Raw genomic sequence first — 19,656 nt, forward strand, 5'->3', positions numbered from 1 at the left:
GCACTTTTTTCTTTCAATTAAGAGTCGGGTGTTTAACCCTCTTAGCCACTTAAAAATTATTTTTCCAATGCACATATTGACTAGAATATTGAAAAATCAAAAATGTTGGAATTTTCTATTGCATCACTCACATCCTGAAATTAACTCCTACTAATTTCTTTCATTTTTGCTCTGAATGTCTTTAATTTTTTGTCCAGTCCCCTCTCCAGCTATGTTTTACCAGTCTGGCTCTGTAACTGCCCTCTTTGTCCTTCCAAAAATTCGAATACTGGTCATTGGGTGCAAGCAAGATGGCCGAATAGGAACAGCTCCAGGCTCCATCTCCCAGTGCGAGCGAGACGGAAGACATGTGATTTCTGCATTTTCAACTGAGGTACCGGGTTCATCTCACTGGGAAGTGCTGGACAATCAGTGCTGGTAAGCTAGTGCAGCCGGACCAGTGAGAGCTGAAGCAGGGCGAGGCATTGCCTCACCTGGGAAGCACAAGGGCGAAGGGAATCCCTTTAGAAACTGAGACATACAACACCTGGAAAATCGGGTAACTCCCACCCTAATACTGAGCTTTACCAAGGGTCTTAGCAAACGGCACACCAGGAGACTATATCCCACACCTGGCCAGGAGGGTCCCATGCCCACGGAGCCTCCCTCATTGCTAGCACAGCTGTCTGAGATATAACTGCAAGGCAGCAGCAAGGCTAGGGGCGAGGCGCCCGCCATTGCTGAGACTTAAGTAGGTAAACAAAGCCTCCAGGAAGCTCGAACTGGGTGGAGCGTACCGCAGCTCAAGGAGGCCTGCCTGTCTCTGTAGACTCCACCTCTGGGGACAGGGCAGAGCAAAAAAAAAAAAAAAAAAAAAAAAGACAGCAGAAACCTCTGCAGATGTTAATGACCCTGTCTGACAGCTTTGAAGAGAGCAGTGGATCTCCCAACACGGAGGGTGAGATCTGAGAACGGACAGTCTGCCTGTTAAGTGGGTCCCTGACCCCTGAGTAGCCTAACTGGGGGACATCCCCCACTAGGTACAGACCAACACCTCACACCTCACACGGTGGGGTACACCACTGAGACGAAGCTTCCAGAGCAAGAATCAGAAAGCAGCACTCACTGTTCAGCAATATTCTATCTTCTGCAGCCTCCGCTGCTGATACTCAGCGAAACAGGGTCTAGAGTGGACCTCAAGCAATCTCCAGCAGACCTACAGCAGAGGGTCCTGACTATTAGAAGGAAAACTAACAAACAGAAAGGACACCCACACCAAAACCCTATCACTATGTCACCAGCATCAAAGACCAAAGGCAGATAAAACCACAAAGATGGGGAAAAAGCAGGGCAGAAAAGCTGGAAATTCAAAAAAATTCAAAAAATTAGAGCACAACTCCCCCGGCAAAGGAACGCAGCTCATCGCCAGGAATGGATCAAAGCTAGGCGGAGAATGACTTTGACAAGTTGAGAGAAGAAGGCTTCAGTCAATCAAACTTCTCAGAGCTAAAGGAGGAATTATGTACCCAGCGCAAAGAAACTAAAAATCTTGAAAAAAGAATGGAAGAATGTATAACTAGAAAAATCAATGCAGAGAAGGCCATAAACAAACTGGCAGAGATAAAAACCATGACACGAGAAATACGTGACAAATACACAAGCTTCAGTAACCAACTCGATCAACTGGAAGAAAGAGTATCAATGATTGAAGATCAAATGAATGAAATGAAGTGAGAAGAAAAGTCTAGAGAAAAAAAGGAAAAAGAAAAGAACAAAGCCTTCAAAGAAATAAGGGATTATGTGAAAAGATCAAATCTACATCTGATTGGTGTGCCTGAAAGTGAGGGGGAAAATGAAACCAAGTTGGAAAACACTCTGCAGGATATCATCCCGGAGATATTCCCCAACCTAGTAAGGCAGGCCAACATTCAAATTCAGGAAATACAGAGAATGCCACAAAGATACTCCTTGAGAAGAGCAACTCCAAGACACATAATTGTCCGATTCACCAAAGTTGAAATGAAGGAAAAAATGTTAAGGGCAGCCAGAGAGAAAGGTCGGGTTATCCACAAAGGGAAGCCCCTCAGACTAACAGCAGATCTCTCGGCAGAAACTCTCCAAGCCAGAAGAGAGTGGGGGCCAATATTCAACATTCTTAAAGAAAAGAATTTTCAACCCAGAATTTCATATCAAGCCAAACTAAGTTTCATCAGTGAAGGAGAAATAACATTTCTTTACAGACAAGCAAATGCCTAAAGATTTTGTCACCACCAGGCCTGCCCTACAAGAGATGCTGAAGGAAACACTAAACATGGAAAGGAACAACTGGTACCAGATATTGCAAAAACATACCAAAATGTAAAGACCATCGAGGCGAGGAGGAAACTGCATCAACTAACGAGCAAAATAACCAGTTAATATCACAATGACAGGATCAACTTCACACATAACAATATTAACCTTAAATGTAAATGGACTAAATGATCCAATTAACAGACACAGACTGGCAAATTGGATAAAGAATCAAGACCCATCAGTTTGCTGTATTCAGGAGACCCATCTCACATGCAGAGACATACATAAACTCAAAATAAAGGGATGGAGGAAGATCTACCAAGCAAATGGAGAACAAAAAAAAGCAGGGGTTGCAACCCTAATGTCTGATAAAACAGATTTTAAACCATCAAAGATCAAAAGAGACAAAGAAGGCCATTACATAATGGTAATGGGATCAACTCAAGAGGAAGAGCTAACTATCCTAAATATATATGCACCCAATACATGAGCACCCAGATTCATAAAGCAAGTCCTTAGAGACTTACAAAGAGACTTAGACTTCCATACAATAATAATGGGAGACTTCAACATCCCATTGTCAACATTAGACAGATCAACAAGACAGAAAGTTAACAAGGATATCCAGGAATTGAACTCAACTCTGCACCAAGTGGGCCTAATAGACATCTACAGAACTCTCCACCCCAAATCAACAGAATATACATTCTTCTCAGCATCACATCGCACTTATTCGAAAATTGACCACATAGTTGGAAGTAAAGCACTCCTCAGCAAATGTACAAGAACAGAAATTATAATAAACTGTCTCTCAGACCACAGTGCAATCAAACTAGAACTCAGGACTAAGAAACTCAATCAAAACCGCTCAACTACATGGAAACTGAACAACCTGCTCCTGAATGACTACTGGGTACATAACGAAATGAAGGCAGAAATAAAGATATTCTTTGAAACCAATGAGAACAAAGATACAACAGACCAGAATCTCTGGGACACATTTAAAGCAGTGTGCAGAGGGAAATTTATAGCACTAAATGCCCACAAGAGAAAGCTGGAAAGATCTAAAATTGACACTCTAACATCACAATTAAAAGAACTAGAGAAGCAAGAGCAAACACATTCAAAAGCTAGCAGAAGGCAAGAAATAACTAAGATCAGAGCAGAACTGAAGGAGATAGAGACACAAATACCCTCCAAAATATCAATGAATCCAGGAGCTGTTTTTTTGAAAAGATCAACAAAATTGATAGACTGCTAGCAAGACTAATAAAGAAGAAAAGAGAGAAGAATCAAATAGATGCAATAAAAAATGATAAAGGGGATATCACCACCGACCCCACAGAAATACAAACTACCATTAGAGAATACTGTAAACACCACTATGCAAATAAACTAGAAAACCTGGAAGAAATGGATAATTTCCTGGACACTTATACTTTCCCAAGACTAAACCAGGAAGAAGTTGAATCGCTGAATAGACCAATAGTAGGCTCTGAAATTGAGGCAATAATTAATAGCCTACCAACCAAAAAAAGTCCAGGACCAGACGGATTCACAGCTGAATTCTACTGGAGGTACACAGAAGAGCTGGTACCATTCCTTCTGAAACTTAATCAATAGAAAAAGAGGGAATCAATAGAAAAAGAGGTTAAAACCTCCAGTAGCATTTTGAATAGAAGTGGTGAGTGAGAAGATGCTTTCTGTTTTCCTGATTGTAGGAGGAAAGCATTCTTTCTTTAGTTATTGAGCATGATGTTAGCTGTAGATTTTTCATGAATACCTTTTATCAGATTCAGGAACTTTTCCTACATTCCTAGATTTTTAAAATCTTTTTTATCAAGAAAAGGTGTTTGATTTCATTATAGAAAATATATCTTTTGTGTCTATTGGGAAGATTTTGCTTTTTATTTTATTGATGTGGCATATTATGGTGATTAATTTTTGTATGTTAAATAAACCTTACATCCTCAAGATAGATCCTACTTAGTGTGTAATTCTTTGTATATGTTGCTAGTATTTTGTTGAGACATTTTGCATATATATATATATATATATATATTTAAAGAAATACTGTTTTTTAGTTTCCTTTTCATATGATGTCTTTACTTGGTTTTGATATAAGAATAATGCTGGTCTCACTGAATAAGTTGAAAAGTTCTATCTTTTTGGAAGGATTTATAAAGATTTGATATTAAATCTTCTATAAATGCTTGTAAATTCATCCATGAAGTTTTTTTTTTTTTTTTTGGAGAAAGTTTTGTAAGATACAAATTCAATCTTTTTTTAATATATTAATATTTTATTCAGGATTTCTATGTTTGCATTCTCTCATTTTATTTTTGTTTTTGTTTTATATATGTATCATCAACAGACTACAGCTAGATGGAGATATCAAATCTATTCTGATTTTTTGGAATTTAACCTTTAATAGACTTATCCAATTATTAATATTTTTATTAGGAATAGCAATATTTAGAACATTTGTTATATTTTGTATATTTGTGTATATTTTTGCTTTCTTCATTTTTATCATTTTTTGCTTTCTGTTGGATTAAAAAAGTTTTCTTTATCCCTTTTATTTTTTTCTCAGTCATTATTTAATATGTATATTTCCTTCACCACAATCACTTCCATTATACTCCACAGAAGTGGTCATTGTTAACAGTTTGTGGAAATTCTTCCTGAAACTTTCTATGCACATATAAACATACATTGTTTTATACAAATTGAATTATATAAAACATACTGTTATGCAGCCAGCTGTTTTCTTTAGAAAAATAAATCCAGACATCTGTCATAGTTAATAGAGAGTTATCTTATTCTTTTCTTAAACTGCTACATAATAGTTCATGGTTTGGGAGTTCCATAATTTATTCTTACTAGATTTTTGTATTATTTTAAAGTAAGATATATACTTACAAACTAATCAACCAGTATCACAGAATAAAATGATAATTGAAGGCTACAACAAAAAGGCACATTCTTATTAACATTAAGAAAGTCCTTTATAATGTGGCTTTTGTTTGTTTGTCTAACCTAAGTGAATGACAATCCATCATTATAACTCTATGATCCAGTCAAGTCACCCATTTCATAGATCCAGGACATGTCCCAATCTCTTTCACCTCATAAACTTTGCACATTGTCCTCACTCTACTCCAGCTCTAATGAGCCTAATTTAACTAGCTTAATCTTGATCTTCCTTTAATTGTCAGGGCAGATGTTATTTTCTCTAGAGATACATTTCTGCCTTTCTAGATACTCTCCAAATCTGGATTTGATGCTCCTTCTAAGTCCACACATAGAAACTTGAATTTCATTGTGACACTTAAAAGCATATTAAAATAATGATTTTAAGACAAAAATGCCCACTGTCACCACTCCTATTTAACATAGTATTGGAAGTCCTATCTGGAGAAATCAGGCAAGAGAAAGAAATAAAAGGCACCCAAATTTGAAAAGAGGAAGTCAAATTATCTCTATTTGCTGATGATATGATATTATACCAAGAAAAGCATAAAATCTCTTCCAAAAGACATCTAGACTTGGTAAACAAGTTTAGCAAAACTTCAGGATACAAAATCAACATGCAAACATTAGTAACATTTCTATATGTGAATAACATTCAAGTTCGGAACAAAATCAAGAGCTCAATTCCATTTACAATAGCCATAAAAAATACCTAGGAATATATTTAACCAAGGAGATGAAATATATATACACAGAGAAGTATAAAACACTGATGAAATAAATCATCCATAACACAAACAAATAGAAAAATATCCCATGCTCGTGGATTGGAACAATCAATGTCAATAAATAACCATATTTCCCAAAGCAATCTGCAGATTCAATTCCTACCAAATTACCAACATATTTTTCACAGCATTACAAAAATTTCCTAAAATTCATACAAAAACAAAAAAGAGCCTGACTAACCACAGCAATCTGGAGAAAAAGAACAAAGCTGGAGGCATCACATTCCCTGAATATAAAATATACTACAAGGCTATAACAAACAAAACATTATGGTACTGGTACAAAAATAGACACATAGATTAATGGAACAGAATAGAGAACCCAGAAATAAAGCCGCACACCTATGACCAGCTGATTGTCAACAAAGTCAACAAAAATATATAATGGGTGAAAGGACAACCTATTCAATAAATGGTGCTGTGGAAACTGGATAACTGTATGCAAAAGAATGAAGCTGAACCCTTATTGCTCACCATATACAATTAGCTCAAGATAGGTTAAATACATAAACGTAAGACTTGAATCTATAAAAATCCTAGAAGAAAATTTAGAGACATTTCTTCTGACATTGGCATAGGCAAAGAATTTATGACTAAGAACTGAAAAGAAAATGCAACAAAACCAAAAATATCCAAATGGGACTTAATTAAACTTAAAAGTTTCTGCACAGCAAAAGAAATAATAGATAAAGTAAACAGACAGTCTACAGAATGGGAGAAAATATTTGCAAACTATGCATACAACAAATGGCTAATATCCAGAATCTATAAGAAACTCAACTCAACATGAAAAAAAAAAATCAAACAATCCAATTAAAAAGTAAGCATAAACTAAGATCATGCCACTGCACTTCAACTTACTTGGGCAACAGAGAGAGAGACTCTATCCAAAAAAAAAAAAAAAAAAAAAGTAAAATAAGCAAGGGACATGAACTGATAGTTCTCAAAAGAAGACACACAGCCAGGTACAGTTGCTCACACTAGTAACCTCAGCATTTTGGGAGGCTGAGATGGGTGGATCACTTGAGGTCAGGAGTTTGAGACCAGACTGGTGAACAGGGTGAAATCCCATCTCTACTAAAAATACAAAAATTAACCAAGGATAGTGATGCACCTCGGTAACTCCAGCTACTTGGGAATCTGAGGCAGGAGAATCACTTGACCTGGGAGGTGGAGGTTGTAGTGAGCTGAGACCACACCACTGCACTCCAGCCTGCGTGACAGAAAGAAGCTGAAGGCATCAGAAAAAAAGCCTGTCAAAAGAAAAAAGGAAAAGAAAAGAAAATAAATGTTTAAGAAAGGAAGACATACCATACAATTGGCCAAACGAACATATGAAAAAATGTCCAACATCACTAATCATCAAGGAAATGCAAATGAAAGCCACAGTGAGACACCATTTCACAGCAGTCAGAATAGCTATGATTAAAAAGTTAAAAAACAACGTATGTTGATGAGGTTGTAAAGAAAAGAAAACATTTATACACTTTTGGTGGAAATGTTAATAATACAACCTCTATAGAAAAGAGTTCGTACAGAGATTTCTCAAAGAACTAAAACTAGAACTACCATTTGATCCAGCAATCCCACTACTGGGTATCTACCCAAAGGAAAATGAATCATTATGTCAAAAGGACACCTGCACTTGTATGTTTATCACAGCACTAGTCATAATAGCCAAGTCATGGAATCAACTTAATGTTCATCAAAGGATGACTGGGTAAAGCGAATGTGGTATATGTATACTGTGGAATACTACACAGTCATATAAAAGAATAAAATCATGACTTTTGCAGCAACATGAATGGAGCTGGAGGGCACTATTGTAAGTTAAATAACTCGGAAACAGTCAAATACTACATGTTCTCACTTATAAGTGGGAGTTAAACCATGGGTATACATGGACATACAGAATGAAACAATAGACACTGAGGACTTCAAAAGTGGTGAGGATTGGGAGGGTGATAAGAGTTAAAAACTAAAACCTATTGGGTACAATGTTCACTGTTTGGGTGATGGGCATATTAGAAGCCCAAATCTCACCATTATTATGTACCATGTCCACATTACAAATCTGTACATATATCCCCGAATCTATAAAAAATAAAATGTAAAAGGTTGGTTTTCTTCTCAAGCTTAAACTATCAACTGCATGAGACAGAATAAGGCTGTCCAATTGACTATGGTAATCCAAAAGCTTAGCACTTATGGTAGGTACTCAACAAATATTGGTTGAATAAATAAAAGACAATAAATATTATTTCTTTCAGCATTGCACTTTGAGTTAGCTTGGTTTCCAACATGGCACTTGCGCCAATCAATCAATATATTAATGTGAGAAATCATAAATTATAAAATTAATAATTCTATAGAAGCAAATTGCAATTATTTAGACTTTTGACTTACAGAAGTAGCCATTTTTGAATACTTTTTTCTCTCTTCAAATGCCAATCATGTTAGTTAAAATTATTTATATTACAGGACTGCGTGCCTCAGTTACAATGCTGCAACTCTAACAATATAATTGAATTTGGTTAGCTTATATATGACTCTTATTTATTCTATAAAAGGAAGAAACACTTTTTGCTTTGGGGAAAATTCTCTGCTTTACAAATTTCTCCCCAGAAGCTTGTTTTGGGAAGAAGAAACTCATTAGATGGATTGCTAAATTTTTTCACTCCATTTAAGAATCTAAATTGCAGTGAACTATTGAAAGCTATTGCAAAACAGTTGGATTTTAGCTGACTAATTTCTAGTAATCATCCCAAGTCAGTTCCTGTGTTCCCTTTGAGAATATAAGAAATGTGTTCTTTGTCTTTTGCCCCTCAATTAAAGACATTACTATATTACATCTATTCCGATACTTGAGGTACTATGTTTAGTTCACACAATTTTCTCAACCCAAATATGTAACTCGTTTCTAATCCTAAATCTAAGCTATGTCCTGAATCTATTATCTTTCTTCCAAGCCACAGATACAGTTTGTTTTCTTGTCATCTTTTGTTTGGACACTTGCAAAACTCAAGTAATTGACTTCTTGTTTCTGTTCTCTCCATAATCCAATTTGGGTTTCTAACTATGACCATATGTCAATAACACAGATCTTATCATGTCCCCCTCATCAAAATACATACTTAATGTCTGTGCACGATTCTGCATAATCTCACGTTGGAAGCCACTAGGATACACTGTACAATAGAGGTAAAATAAGACACATATGTTTAAGACACACTGTAATTTTAAACTTTCTAGCGATTACATTAAAAGTAAAAAAAAAAAAAAGTGTAATTAGTTTTAGTAATATATTTTATTTAACCAAACATATCAAAATATTTTATTTTACTATTTAGTCAATATTGAAGACTTATTAATGGTTTATTTTATCACTTTTGTTCTTAATAAATCTCTGAATGCTGGAGTAGTTTACACTAACTTTCAATTAGTCATATTGCTACCTAAATAAATACTAGTAGTACACAGAGCTAGTGATTCTGTTACAAGTGTTGAATAGGACAGCTAAAATTCAGGCTGGGTTCAACAACAGCAATATTTTCAAGACAAAGGATTCCCAGCAAAACTGACAGCTCTGGGGTATCCTTTGTTCTAAATAAGGTGTCAGTAATTTTTCTGGAGGTTAGAGACAGAGGTTGATGCAAAGTAGGGAGGATTATATCACCTTATTATTCTCCCTACTAAAAGTGGCAATAAATTAATACAAAGTTTTATGGGTATCTGGAGATGATGTTGTATAATTGTATGTGTAAGAAGAAAAAAGTGTACCACTTTTCCTGGAACTTGCTGAAACTCATAATAAGATGGCCAGTTTGGATTGTTAGATGTGGGGCCTTGTTTGTGTATTTGTCAGGACTTAAATGCAGTAATGTAAACCTGTAGCTCTTTCTCCCATTTGGCTACTTTCAGGCAGGTTTAACTTTCTCCAGTATTGTTTAGATTGGAGTAGACGTTAGGTCTTTCCAGTGTAGAATGACCCCCAAAACTGTACTGAATATACTCATTCCTATAATCAAAAGGTATGTGTCAGGTTGCCAACAAAACAAGGATCTATAAGAAATAATGCTTTGGGAGGCAAGAAAAATTCCATTGACTGGCAGAGAACAGGAACAGGGGATCCCCATTTTCTTGGTGTATACATAAAGAAGCAGAGAGTATACAATACTTAGTGCCTATCAGTGTAGCATTATTCTGTCATCAGCAGCTTCAATTTTGTTTTTCGGTTTTTTTTTGAAACATAGTACAGAAATCTTAGCATATCTCTCATTTAAGAGCATTAGCAATTTCTTTGTTTAGCTTTTCTTTGTAACTAATCCATATATAACTCTCATTAACTCCTTTAAGTTTTGTGAGTGCCTGGGTAAATTACTACTCTGTACGGAGAATAGTAATTTACCCATCTTTCTTCCTCTCTGTCACAGAAACTTTCTTCTTCCTTCCAGCACAAGGGAAATGGCAACCGACTGTTGCAGGTTCACACTTAAATGACCACTTCTACCTGAGCTTGACTTACCTTCTACTTCATTCTACACACACACAAAAATCCCAGCAAATGTTTTTTATTAGACCAGAGAAGTGAAGTTTGTAAAAATATAGTATATTTTGGACTGAAGGGGAAACATTTTCTAAATAAAAGAAAGATGCTTTCACATAAGAAGAATGGGATAGAAGCTAAACAATAAAGGGCTCTGCTTCCACAAAAAGCAGAAAATAGAATTTACTTCTGTCCCTACAGGCAGTTTAGATCACTGCTGCATTAAATGGCCTAGAGCAGCTTGTTCAGATCATGACTCTGATGTTTTACAGGCACTCTAACATGCCGTATGCTCCTCTCCTTCGACATGCCATTTTTAGTAAGTGGTAAAACGGTACCCCTTGTTCATGCCAAATATTTGAGAATTATTCTAAAGGTTCCCTCCGTTTCATCTGCCACATATAATGGGTCACCAGTCTTCTAAACTCTAATTCTTACTTGTCTCTTGAAACCACATGTTGCTACCCTCATTCCCACTACTTTTGTCCAAGCCATTATCTCTCTCCTGGGGACTGCAGTACCCTCATTATTGTTTGCCCAGATTCTCTAGGCTCCCTCTGACTCATACTCTACACTGTTCCTTGAAGGATATTTTAGAAGTGCACATCTGGTCATTTTACTCCTCATTGGTTCAATGGCTTCCCACTGCTTATACAGATTAAGGTTTTAAGGATTAAGGATTTAAGGATTAAGACCTATATTCTTAACAAGTTCTCAAGATTTTGTGCAGTTGGACACCTGCTCACCTATTTAGCTTCCTTTCTCAAACTTCTCCTTTTAAAAATATATTGAAGCCAAATAGAATATCTTTCAGTTCTACGAGTGTGTACTCTTTTAACTCAGGTCTTTTACATGATGTGTAAAGAGTGGAATACTCTTTCAGAATTTTTACTCCTATTTATTCTTCTGTCTCAATATAGGCAGTCCATTTCCCAAGTAACTTCACCCAGGCACCATGATGAGGTTGCTTCACATGTTAAATACTTCCACAGCATGCAGCATTTCCTTTTAGTTGTATAGAACACTTGCAATTATTTGTTTAATGTCTATAAATTCCATGAGGGCATGGACCATGCATTTTTCAGCCCTGTATTCTCAAAACCTAGTACAAATGCCTGACCCACAGAAGGTGTTAATGAGCATTTGTGGAATACATGCATGAATGCATGAATGAATGATCACACTGCTATAATTTGCTGTTCACAATTCTGTCACACATCACACCTCCTTTAGCAGCAAGTCCCAGAGGCTTTGTATCCCCATGTTTACTGTATTATATGCTTTATAGGAAGCCCAAAAAATAGGTTGATTGAAAGATTAACAAAAGTAGATGATGCTTGCCCATGTCAAATAATTTTGGTTCATTCTATTTAATTCACCTTTTTTCTTTCTGAGGAGTTTTCTTTGTGGATATGAAATTACTAGGTTTCCTATCTTTCATTTATCAGCATAAAATCAGATTACAAAACTTAATGCCTTAGTCAAGTGCCTAAACAGAAACTTTGAATTAATCTATGAAGTAACTGAGGCGTGGAGCTACTGAGTTCTGCTGTACATCTTTATTGCACAACCCCTTTCATGACATACTTTTTTTTTAAGTAAGGAACCATATTTTCCCTTTTCTAACTTCTGCCATTCTGTTAGCTGTTAGGTGATTAAGTCTTTCTCTAAACAAACTTTAAAAATTTTTGTGTTTTTGCTCAGCCAAAAATATTCATAACTGTTTCAGACAATAACCAATGTCTATACAACTCTTTAACATGGTATGTTTTGTTTTCCGGGGGCTGCCATAACAAAGTACCACAAGTTGAGTGGCTTAAAATAAATATACTCTCTCACAGTTCTAGAGCCCAGGAGTCTGAAATTAAAATGCTGACAAGGTCATGATCCCTTGGAAGGGTCTACGAAAGAATCATTCCTTGCCTCTTTCAGCTTCTGGTGGCCCCAGGCATTCCTTGGTCTGTGACAACTCAACTCCTATCTCTGCCTGCTTCTCCTTTGGCCATTTTCTTTCTGGTTAGGACTTACTCCATTGCAGAAGGATTTCATCTTAACTATTTACTTCTGCAAAACTCTTATTTCCAAATAAGGTCACATTCTGAGGCTCTGGTGGACATGATTTGGGGAAATACTATTCAACCGACTACAAATGGCATAAAATCCCCTAAAAAAATCTAATGTGGTTGAACACAGTGGCACACAGCTATAATCCCAGGACTTTGGGAGGCCAAGCTGGGAGGATTGCTTGAGCCAAGTGTGTGTGTGTGTGTGTGTGTGTGTGTGTGTATATGTACATGCTCACAATTGGTACTCAGTACTTGTTCTATTATGTTACTCTTATAATTTCCAAAAATCCTTTGTTTATTAGTCATGAAAAAGTTTACTTCTGAATTTGCATTAAAAAGAGTTTAAAGGATAGGTGGGAATAAAAATAGTGGAGGCTCTCTTTCTTTTAAAGAGCTTGCCATTTGAAGAAAACATCGTTCTCCTCCATATCATATATATGTGTGTGTGTGTGTGTGTGTGTATGTGTCTGTGTGTGTGTATCTGGGTGTAGTGATGCACACCTGTAGTCCGAGCTACTCAGGAAGCTGAAATGGGAGGATTACTGGAACCTGGAAGGCAGAGGTTGCAGTAAGCCATAATCATGCCACTGTACTCCAGCCTGGGCAATAGAGGAAGACCGCATCTCAAAAACAATTAAAAAATAAAATAAAATCCAATCCTAGCACACTTCATTTTTAGACCATCCTTTAAATTACTACTAATTGCCTTTAATTAGCTAGAATGACAAAAATGATTCAAGGAAGATACCAACAATTATGGGGCTTATTTCCTGATACAGTGCCTTCCAAGGAAAGCTGCATACATTTGAAGTAAAGCTCATCTTTACTTAGGGACGACCAATGCAATTTTGAGCAGTTTGTTTTCCATATAAAGAAATTATGTTACAAATAATCACAGAGTAAGTGTAATTATAAAATTAATAAAGTACATTTTATGTAGGTTAATAATCTACACAATAAAGCTATGTTTCTATTTCCATGAAATGGCTTTAAAGTAACACAATGTAGAATAAAATATGCATACAGTATGTAAAATAGTGTATTATAATTTTTCCTCAATAATTTACATGAGTTTTGTTTTTTACTCAGCATTTGCAAGGACTTTCAGGAGATAGTAAACAGCTTAGGATTAACCAAAAACCTTATTTTGTTTTGGATAGGTTTCTCTGTAGCAAACGTGAAAATATGAAATGTATTGAACTTAGGCATTTTTCTCAAATATTACATTCAGTGCTTACTAAATGTGCTCGTTATCAATGATGATAATGACAAGAAGGAGGAAGAGGAGGAGGATATGGGGAGAATGATGGTTTCTTCAAATGAGAAGTTCTTTAAAAGTAAGAGCCTCCACTATTTTTATTCCCACATACCCTTTAAACTCTTTTTAATGCAAATTCAGAAGTAAACTTTTCATGACTACTGAATAAACGCTTTTTGGAAACTATAAGAACAACATAATAGAACAAGTACTGAGTACCAATTGTGAGCATGTACAACGCACCAGGAGGGTAAAGATGAACTAGACTATGAGATTCGACTTTATTCTAGCTGGAGACCAGGAACAGTAAGTGGTAATGAAATCACCATCACATACTATGACAGCACTGGCCTAGGGAGCCTTGGAATGCATGACAATGTGCTTCCTATATCAAAGTCAGGTGGTCGGAGAGGGGCTTCGGAGGGAAGAGGACACCTCAACTGAGATCTAAGGGTTGAAGATGGAATTACTATATAGAGAATTACAAGATAGGAATGGGAGACAGGCAAAGCAGGAAGAGTCAGAAACAAAAGGAAAGAGGTTAAAAGAGTCTGGTGATTCCTGTCACCTTTTGACATGCATTTGACTGTTCCTATGGCACTTCAAATGAGGAAGAGTAATTCTATAGTTTTCTATACTGTTTTATGGCTTTCCTAGTACCCCTGGATATATTACCATAATGTTCCCTCATAACTACTTTCATCGTAGGTAGCTGTGATAAGTATTATCACCCTCATTTTACAGATGAAAACATTAATTTGTACTTAAATTTAAAATAAACTGCTTTAAATATGACATTGAAGAAAAGCTTTTTTATTTGGTTCCTTCCTTCTCTTTATTTTCATCTTGCATGTACTTATGGTCCTCTTTATGGGAAAAACACAACTTAAAATTAAATAAAATAGACTTCAAAAATCAAAATCATCTCACCCAGAATTGCTACTGTAGCATAAGATAATTACACAAGCACTCGCTATTACCTTAGAACTTGAACAACGGGAGGAAACAATTTAAAAAGCAACACTGTTAGGTGACTATTAATGTCACCCAGTTACAGAAAGCAGTATGAGACCCAAACAGCATTCAATCCACAAGTAGGTTTGGGACAATTACTGCACAGGGCTCAGCTTTATTGTTTCCTTAAAACCTGTGTGCCTGACATTGTGTAGACACATATTATATTTAAAAATATATATTTATTAAATGAACAACTGAGGAGGATTGCACAGATCAGACACCATTTCAGAACTTTCAAAAGTATCTAAAAGAAGTGTCAAGGGAAGGGAAACCAGAATAGGGGTGCAAATTTCTTGTGGTAGTTACCTTTTATTTTGAAGCCAATAATTTTATTATTTCCTCTCCCAGAAAACTGTTTGGAAGACAAAAAGCCATAAATTTCAACAATCCTTGCAGCAGTGTAGAAGAGCTTTCTATAAGCATTATTCTTTTCTTCTTTAAGTCTTCAGTATTGTGATAAAGTTACATTTTTCAGAAAGTCACGACAATTCTAGTAACATTTATTTCTTCCCAGTTGTAGACTAGTGTCATCGTGGAGATGACTAAGCATACTTTCTACTTTTCCCATCATTGCTTTGGTGTTGAACATTCTATCATAGTTTCTCATGTCAGAAGGGCACGACTTCTCTCAATATACAATATCCAAATGCTCAGCTTCCAGTTAAGCTATAAGCTTCTGCGATATCTGAACAACCTAAGATCTCCCCCTACTTTGAATTGACAGGAAACTCAGTTTAAAGCTAGAACATACAGCATGAAAGAAGAATTCTGTACAAACCAAGCAGTAATTTGGATGGCCTCAGGAAAAGCAAATTGTATTTGTCCCATTGGTTCTGCTAACATCATCACTGCTGCCTCCATTAAGGCCATCATGTCTTACCTCATGTAGCAAACTTATTAGCATAAACTGTAACTCTTGTATCAAAAAAGCACAGTAAGTTTCAGTTAAAATTGATACCATTTAATACACAGTGATAAAAATATTTGATAATTTTCTCCTCATGAGTGGCGGGAATGGTTATTTTGAGAATTGTATGTAAACTGAATGTGTATACTTCAGACGAGAAAATGGTAAACAACAGCACTAAATCTAATAAACTCAGGCAGAATCTATATTAGATCCATCACCAGTAACCATGTTTGCATGTCAACCTGAGCCTGTTCTTGGGATGCTCACTTTCATTATCCACACTTTTCTTGGGATTTCTCTAGAGCAAGACAAAGTGTTTGTCCAAAAGCAACAGAAGTAATGTCTTATAAATTAAGTCTTGGTACCTAAGCAAAATGTAGACTCTGTCTCCTGGGTGCGCCGCTAGCTGGTCCAATGCATGTAGTCCATCAGGTCTTAGAACCATTCTAGACCATTGTAAATTACCACCAAGTCTATCTTATCTGCTGCTGGGTTTTCAGTGCTTGCACAGGATCTGGCATATATTAGGGATTTAATAAATATTAGTTGAATAACTAAATTAATGTTCAAGTTTAATAAGTACTCAAAAGACAGTGGGGTGTTTTACTATCTGCCTTCCTGTTTGAAGAGTAAAGCTATGCCATGAAAATCTCACTTCTGTCTCAGTGAATCAATTGCATTCTTTCTCTCTGTATAGGGAAATTTGCCCATCTGGATAGAGCCTTTTCTTATTTGTAGCACTGCCCAGTATATTTGCTTTTATCTTAGAATATTTTGTACTCCTCTCTTTCAGATGGAAAATAGTTACTTAGTACTGAAATCTTTACCTTCTTTAGGCAATGTAAAATCTATGTAAGTTTACTGCTTGCCATTCCTTTGATGTTTTGATGTTGTGTGTAGGAAGGACTCACATTGCTTTTAGGATTATATCCCAGGACAAAATGTAGGGAGGATGTTCTTCCAGATGGTGACCTTTTAAGAGATGATTGCTAGTGCCAAATATTTTAGCACATCAATAAAATAAAAGGAAGCACTCTGGATGCGACCTCATGGATAAACAGGGAAAGCTCACCCTATGCACCTCCTTCTATAATAGCCTTACTGCTTATGATGGGACGTGAGTTCTTATAATTATGAGAAAGGAGTGTGTAAAGTTGAAGAAATCATAAGTAATGTTTCAATGGAACGGGAGTTTGGGAAATATATTTTGAAATAGTTAATTGTTATGATTGAGACCTGGAAAAATGTTATCATTGAGATTGGCATGCATCAATGGTCAATAAGGTCTATAAAACTTTCGCAAATCCGATCTCTCTGTTTTTATTGTGATATCCTGTTGACTCTAGGGAAGGAATATGACTATGGGAGTATGGAGTTATTGAAGCTTGGGACTGGAGCAACATGCATAATTGTTGAAAGCAGCTTTGAGGTGACTGCATTTTTGAAAGCTGATCAAATAGAGCCAAGTTTTATATACTTAACTTCCACAAAATCAACTATTTATGCTCAGGAGATAGAGAAATAGCTATTCACATTGATAGAATTCCCACTTGAAGTGAATCTGTTCTGAATGTTTAAGGTAGTGTAGGATGTACGGTGTTTAACTGTATCTTTCCAGTCTCTATTTTCATGGCCCTCCTAGACTGTGAACATTTTGCTGAACTGAGTAGTATATAAAGTTGAAAATATGTGCATCTTGATTTCAAAATATCCACTATATGAAAGTCAGCTACTTCATCTCTTACTCAACTGAACCAATTGTTTCAGTGTCAGGGGAAAACTCTCTTTGTTGGAGATTTTAAGACACAATACTTTGGTCTTTAATCTGGTAGATTTTCTTAGCTAGTTGTGAATCTACTTACTTTTGTTTTATACACTAACTTCAAGATTTTACCACCACATAAAAATCATACCACCTGGACATTTTTAGATAATTAGGTTCTCACAAGACCTACTGCTTGTATAGTCCAGAAGGTATGTTTCACATTATGTTCAATGAAATGAAGTGGCCTGGAGGGTGCAGATGGCTGTACAAAGAACATGATAAATCTGCTTGTCTTAATTAGGGGAGGTGATATCTGAAATACAATTTTAGAATTTGTGTAGTTACTCATGTGTTAACCATCTATTATGTATCAGGCAGTGTTCTGAACATTGAGACATTAAACATTTGTTGACAAGAACCTAACAGCCATCTAATCAAGTTCCTAACTTATACTTGAATACCTCGTATGAATTTTCTAGTGATAGGAAAGTCACTTCCACAAGGAATGTGACACTTCCATTGAATTGAAGCAAAACTTTTTTTTGGATTATCATTCTAATTTTGCCCTTAGAAACATAAATACTTGTAAATTCCTTTACATTCTTATAATCCTAAAATATTTGAAGAACTTTTATTATTTCTCCTCCTCTCCATTTGACCCCAAAATCTTGTCATTTTTAAGAAAAATATATTCTGCCAGAAATATTTTATGTGTTAGTATTTCTGGTCTATTCCTATCTTGAACAATGTCTCTCTTACAGTTTCTCATCATTCTTGCCCTGAATTTTGGGCCCAGAGCTAAACCCATTACAACTGAGGTAAACTGAGCCAGTTGAGTGAGATTCTCATGTGACATATTTGAGAGGTTTTGGTCAAAATCTACCATAAACTCAGATTACTTTACTTACACAGAATTTTACTCTCATTTTACTTACACAGAATTTAAAAGTAGCCACAGGACCTTCTGGGGAATATTTATTACATTTTGATCAGCTGCCTTTAGTCTTCCCCTTTTTTGGGGGAATGTTTACTTATTATATGGCATATAATCTCCATATAATGAACAGCATGAAGACTTTTGAAGCAAATTTAATTAAAGCTATTAGTTCCCATAGTCGTCTGGAGTAGTATATTTCTTGTTTGTCTTTTTTCCAGAACAATAATACCGGATGTACATGTATATGTGTACTAAAATCATGAAGATAAATATCTATGTTGAAGAGCTGATCAGGTGATTATTAAAAATACATACTGGTATTCGAATGATTTTAAAACAGATTTTTGTTGAAAATATGATTTAACTTTTCTTATTCTGAGTTTAATTTAAAAGACTTTGAAAATATTACTTCTAAACTGAGATTTTCATAGGTTATTATAATTACAGTTGGTAGGTTAATTGTAACTATAAATTTAAAAATTTCTTAAATTACAGATATTTTTCTATTACAAATTATTTAAAAAATTTAATATGAAATATTAAAATATTGGAAATTTCCTTTGAATTTAATAAATCATTTTACACATATTTGTACGCATAGTATACAAGTCATATATCATTTATATAATTTTCCTTTTTTGTTTACATATGAAATTTAATGTGTTAAAACAGAGAAAGAAGAATATATCCTGCCATGATAGTATTACTAAGAAAATATTGTTGAGATTTTTAGATGGGAAAATGTTTTTCCTTTAATTGCTTAGATAGTGTTATTTATTTTTATATAATTACATTTTATAGACAATGCCACATGCTTTGTCCACACAATGCCAAAACATCTGGTTGAAAAGTGGAAAGTATAGTAACAAACCCAGATGGTTTGTAAGTACAAGGCCAAATATCCAGATGGAGTCTAGAAGGCAGAGCATCTGGATAGCAAATCTCAAATCTTTCATTCAGATGTCATGGATTCATGTAGACACAGCGTATCAATAAACTCTTTTTAGTGAAGAGGGAGTGTGTGAAATCAGCCAGGGGTCAAAAAGACAGAGGATAAATTTACGAATAAAGGATATAGTTAACATTAAATCAATTTTGAGCTTTCAGTAAAAGTAATATAGA

This window comes from Macaca fascicularis, chromosome 4 (assembly GCF_037993035.2).
Source record: "Macaca fascicularis isolate 582-1 chromosome 4, T2T-MFA8v1.1".
Taxonomy (NCBI): domain Eukaryota; kingdom Metazoa; phylum Chordata; class Mammalia; order Primates; family Cercopithecidae; genus Macaca; species Macaca fascicularis.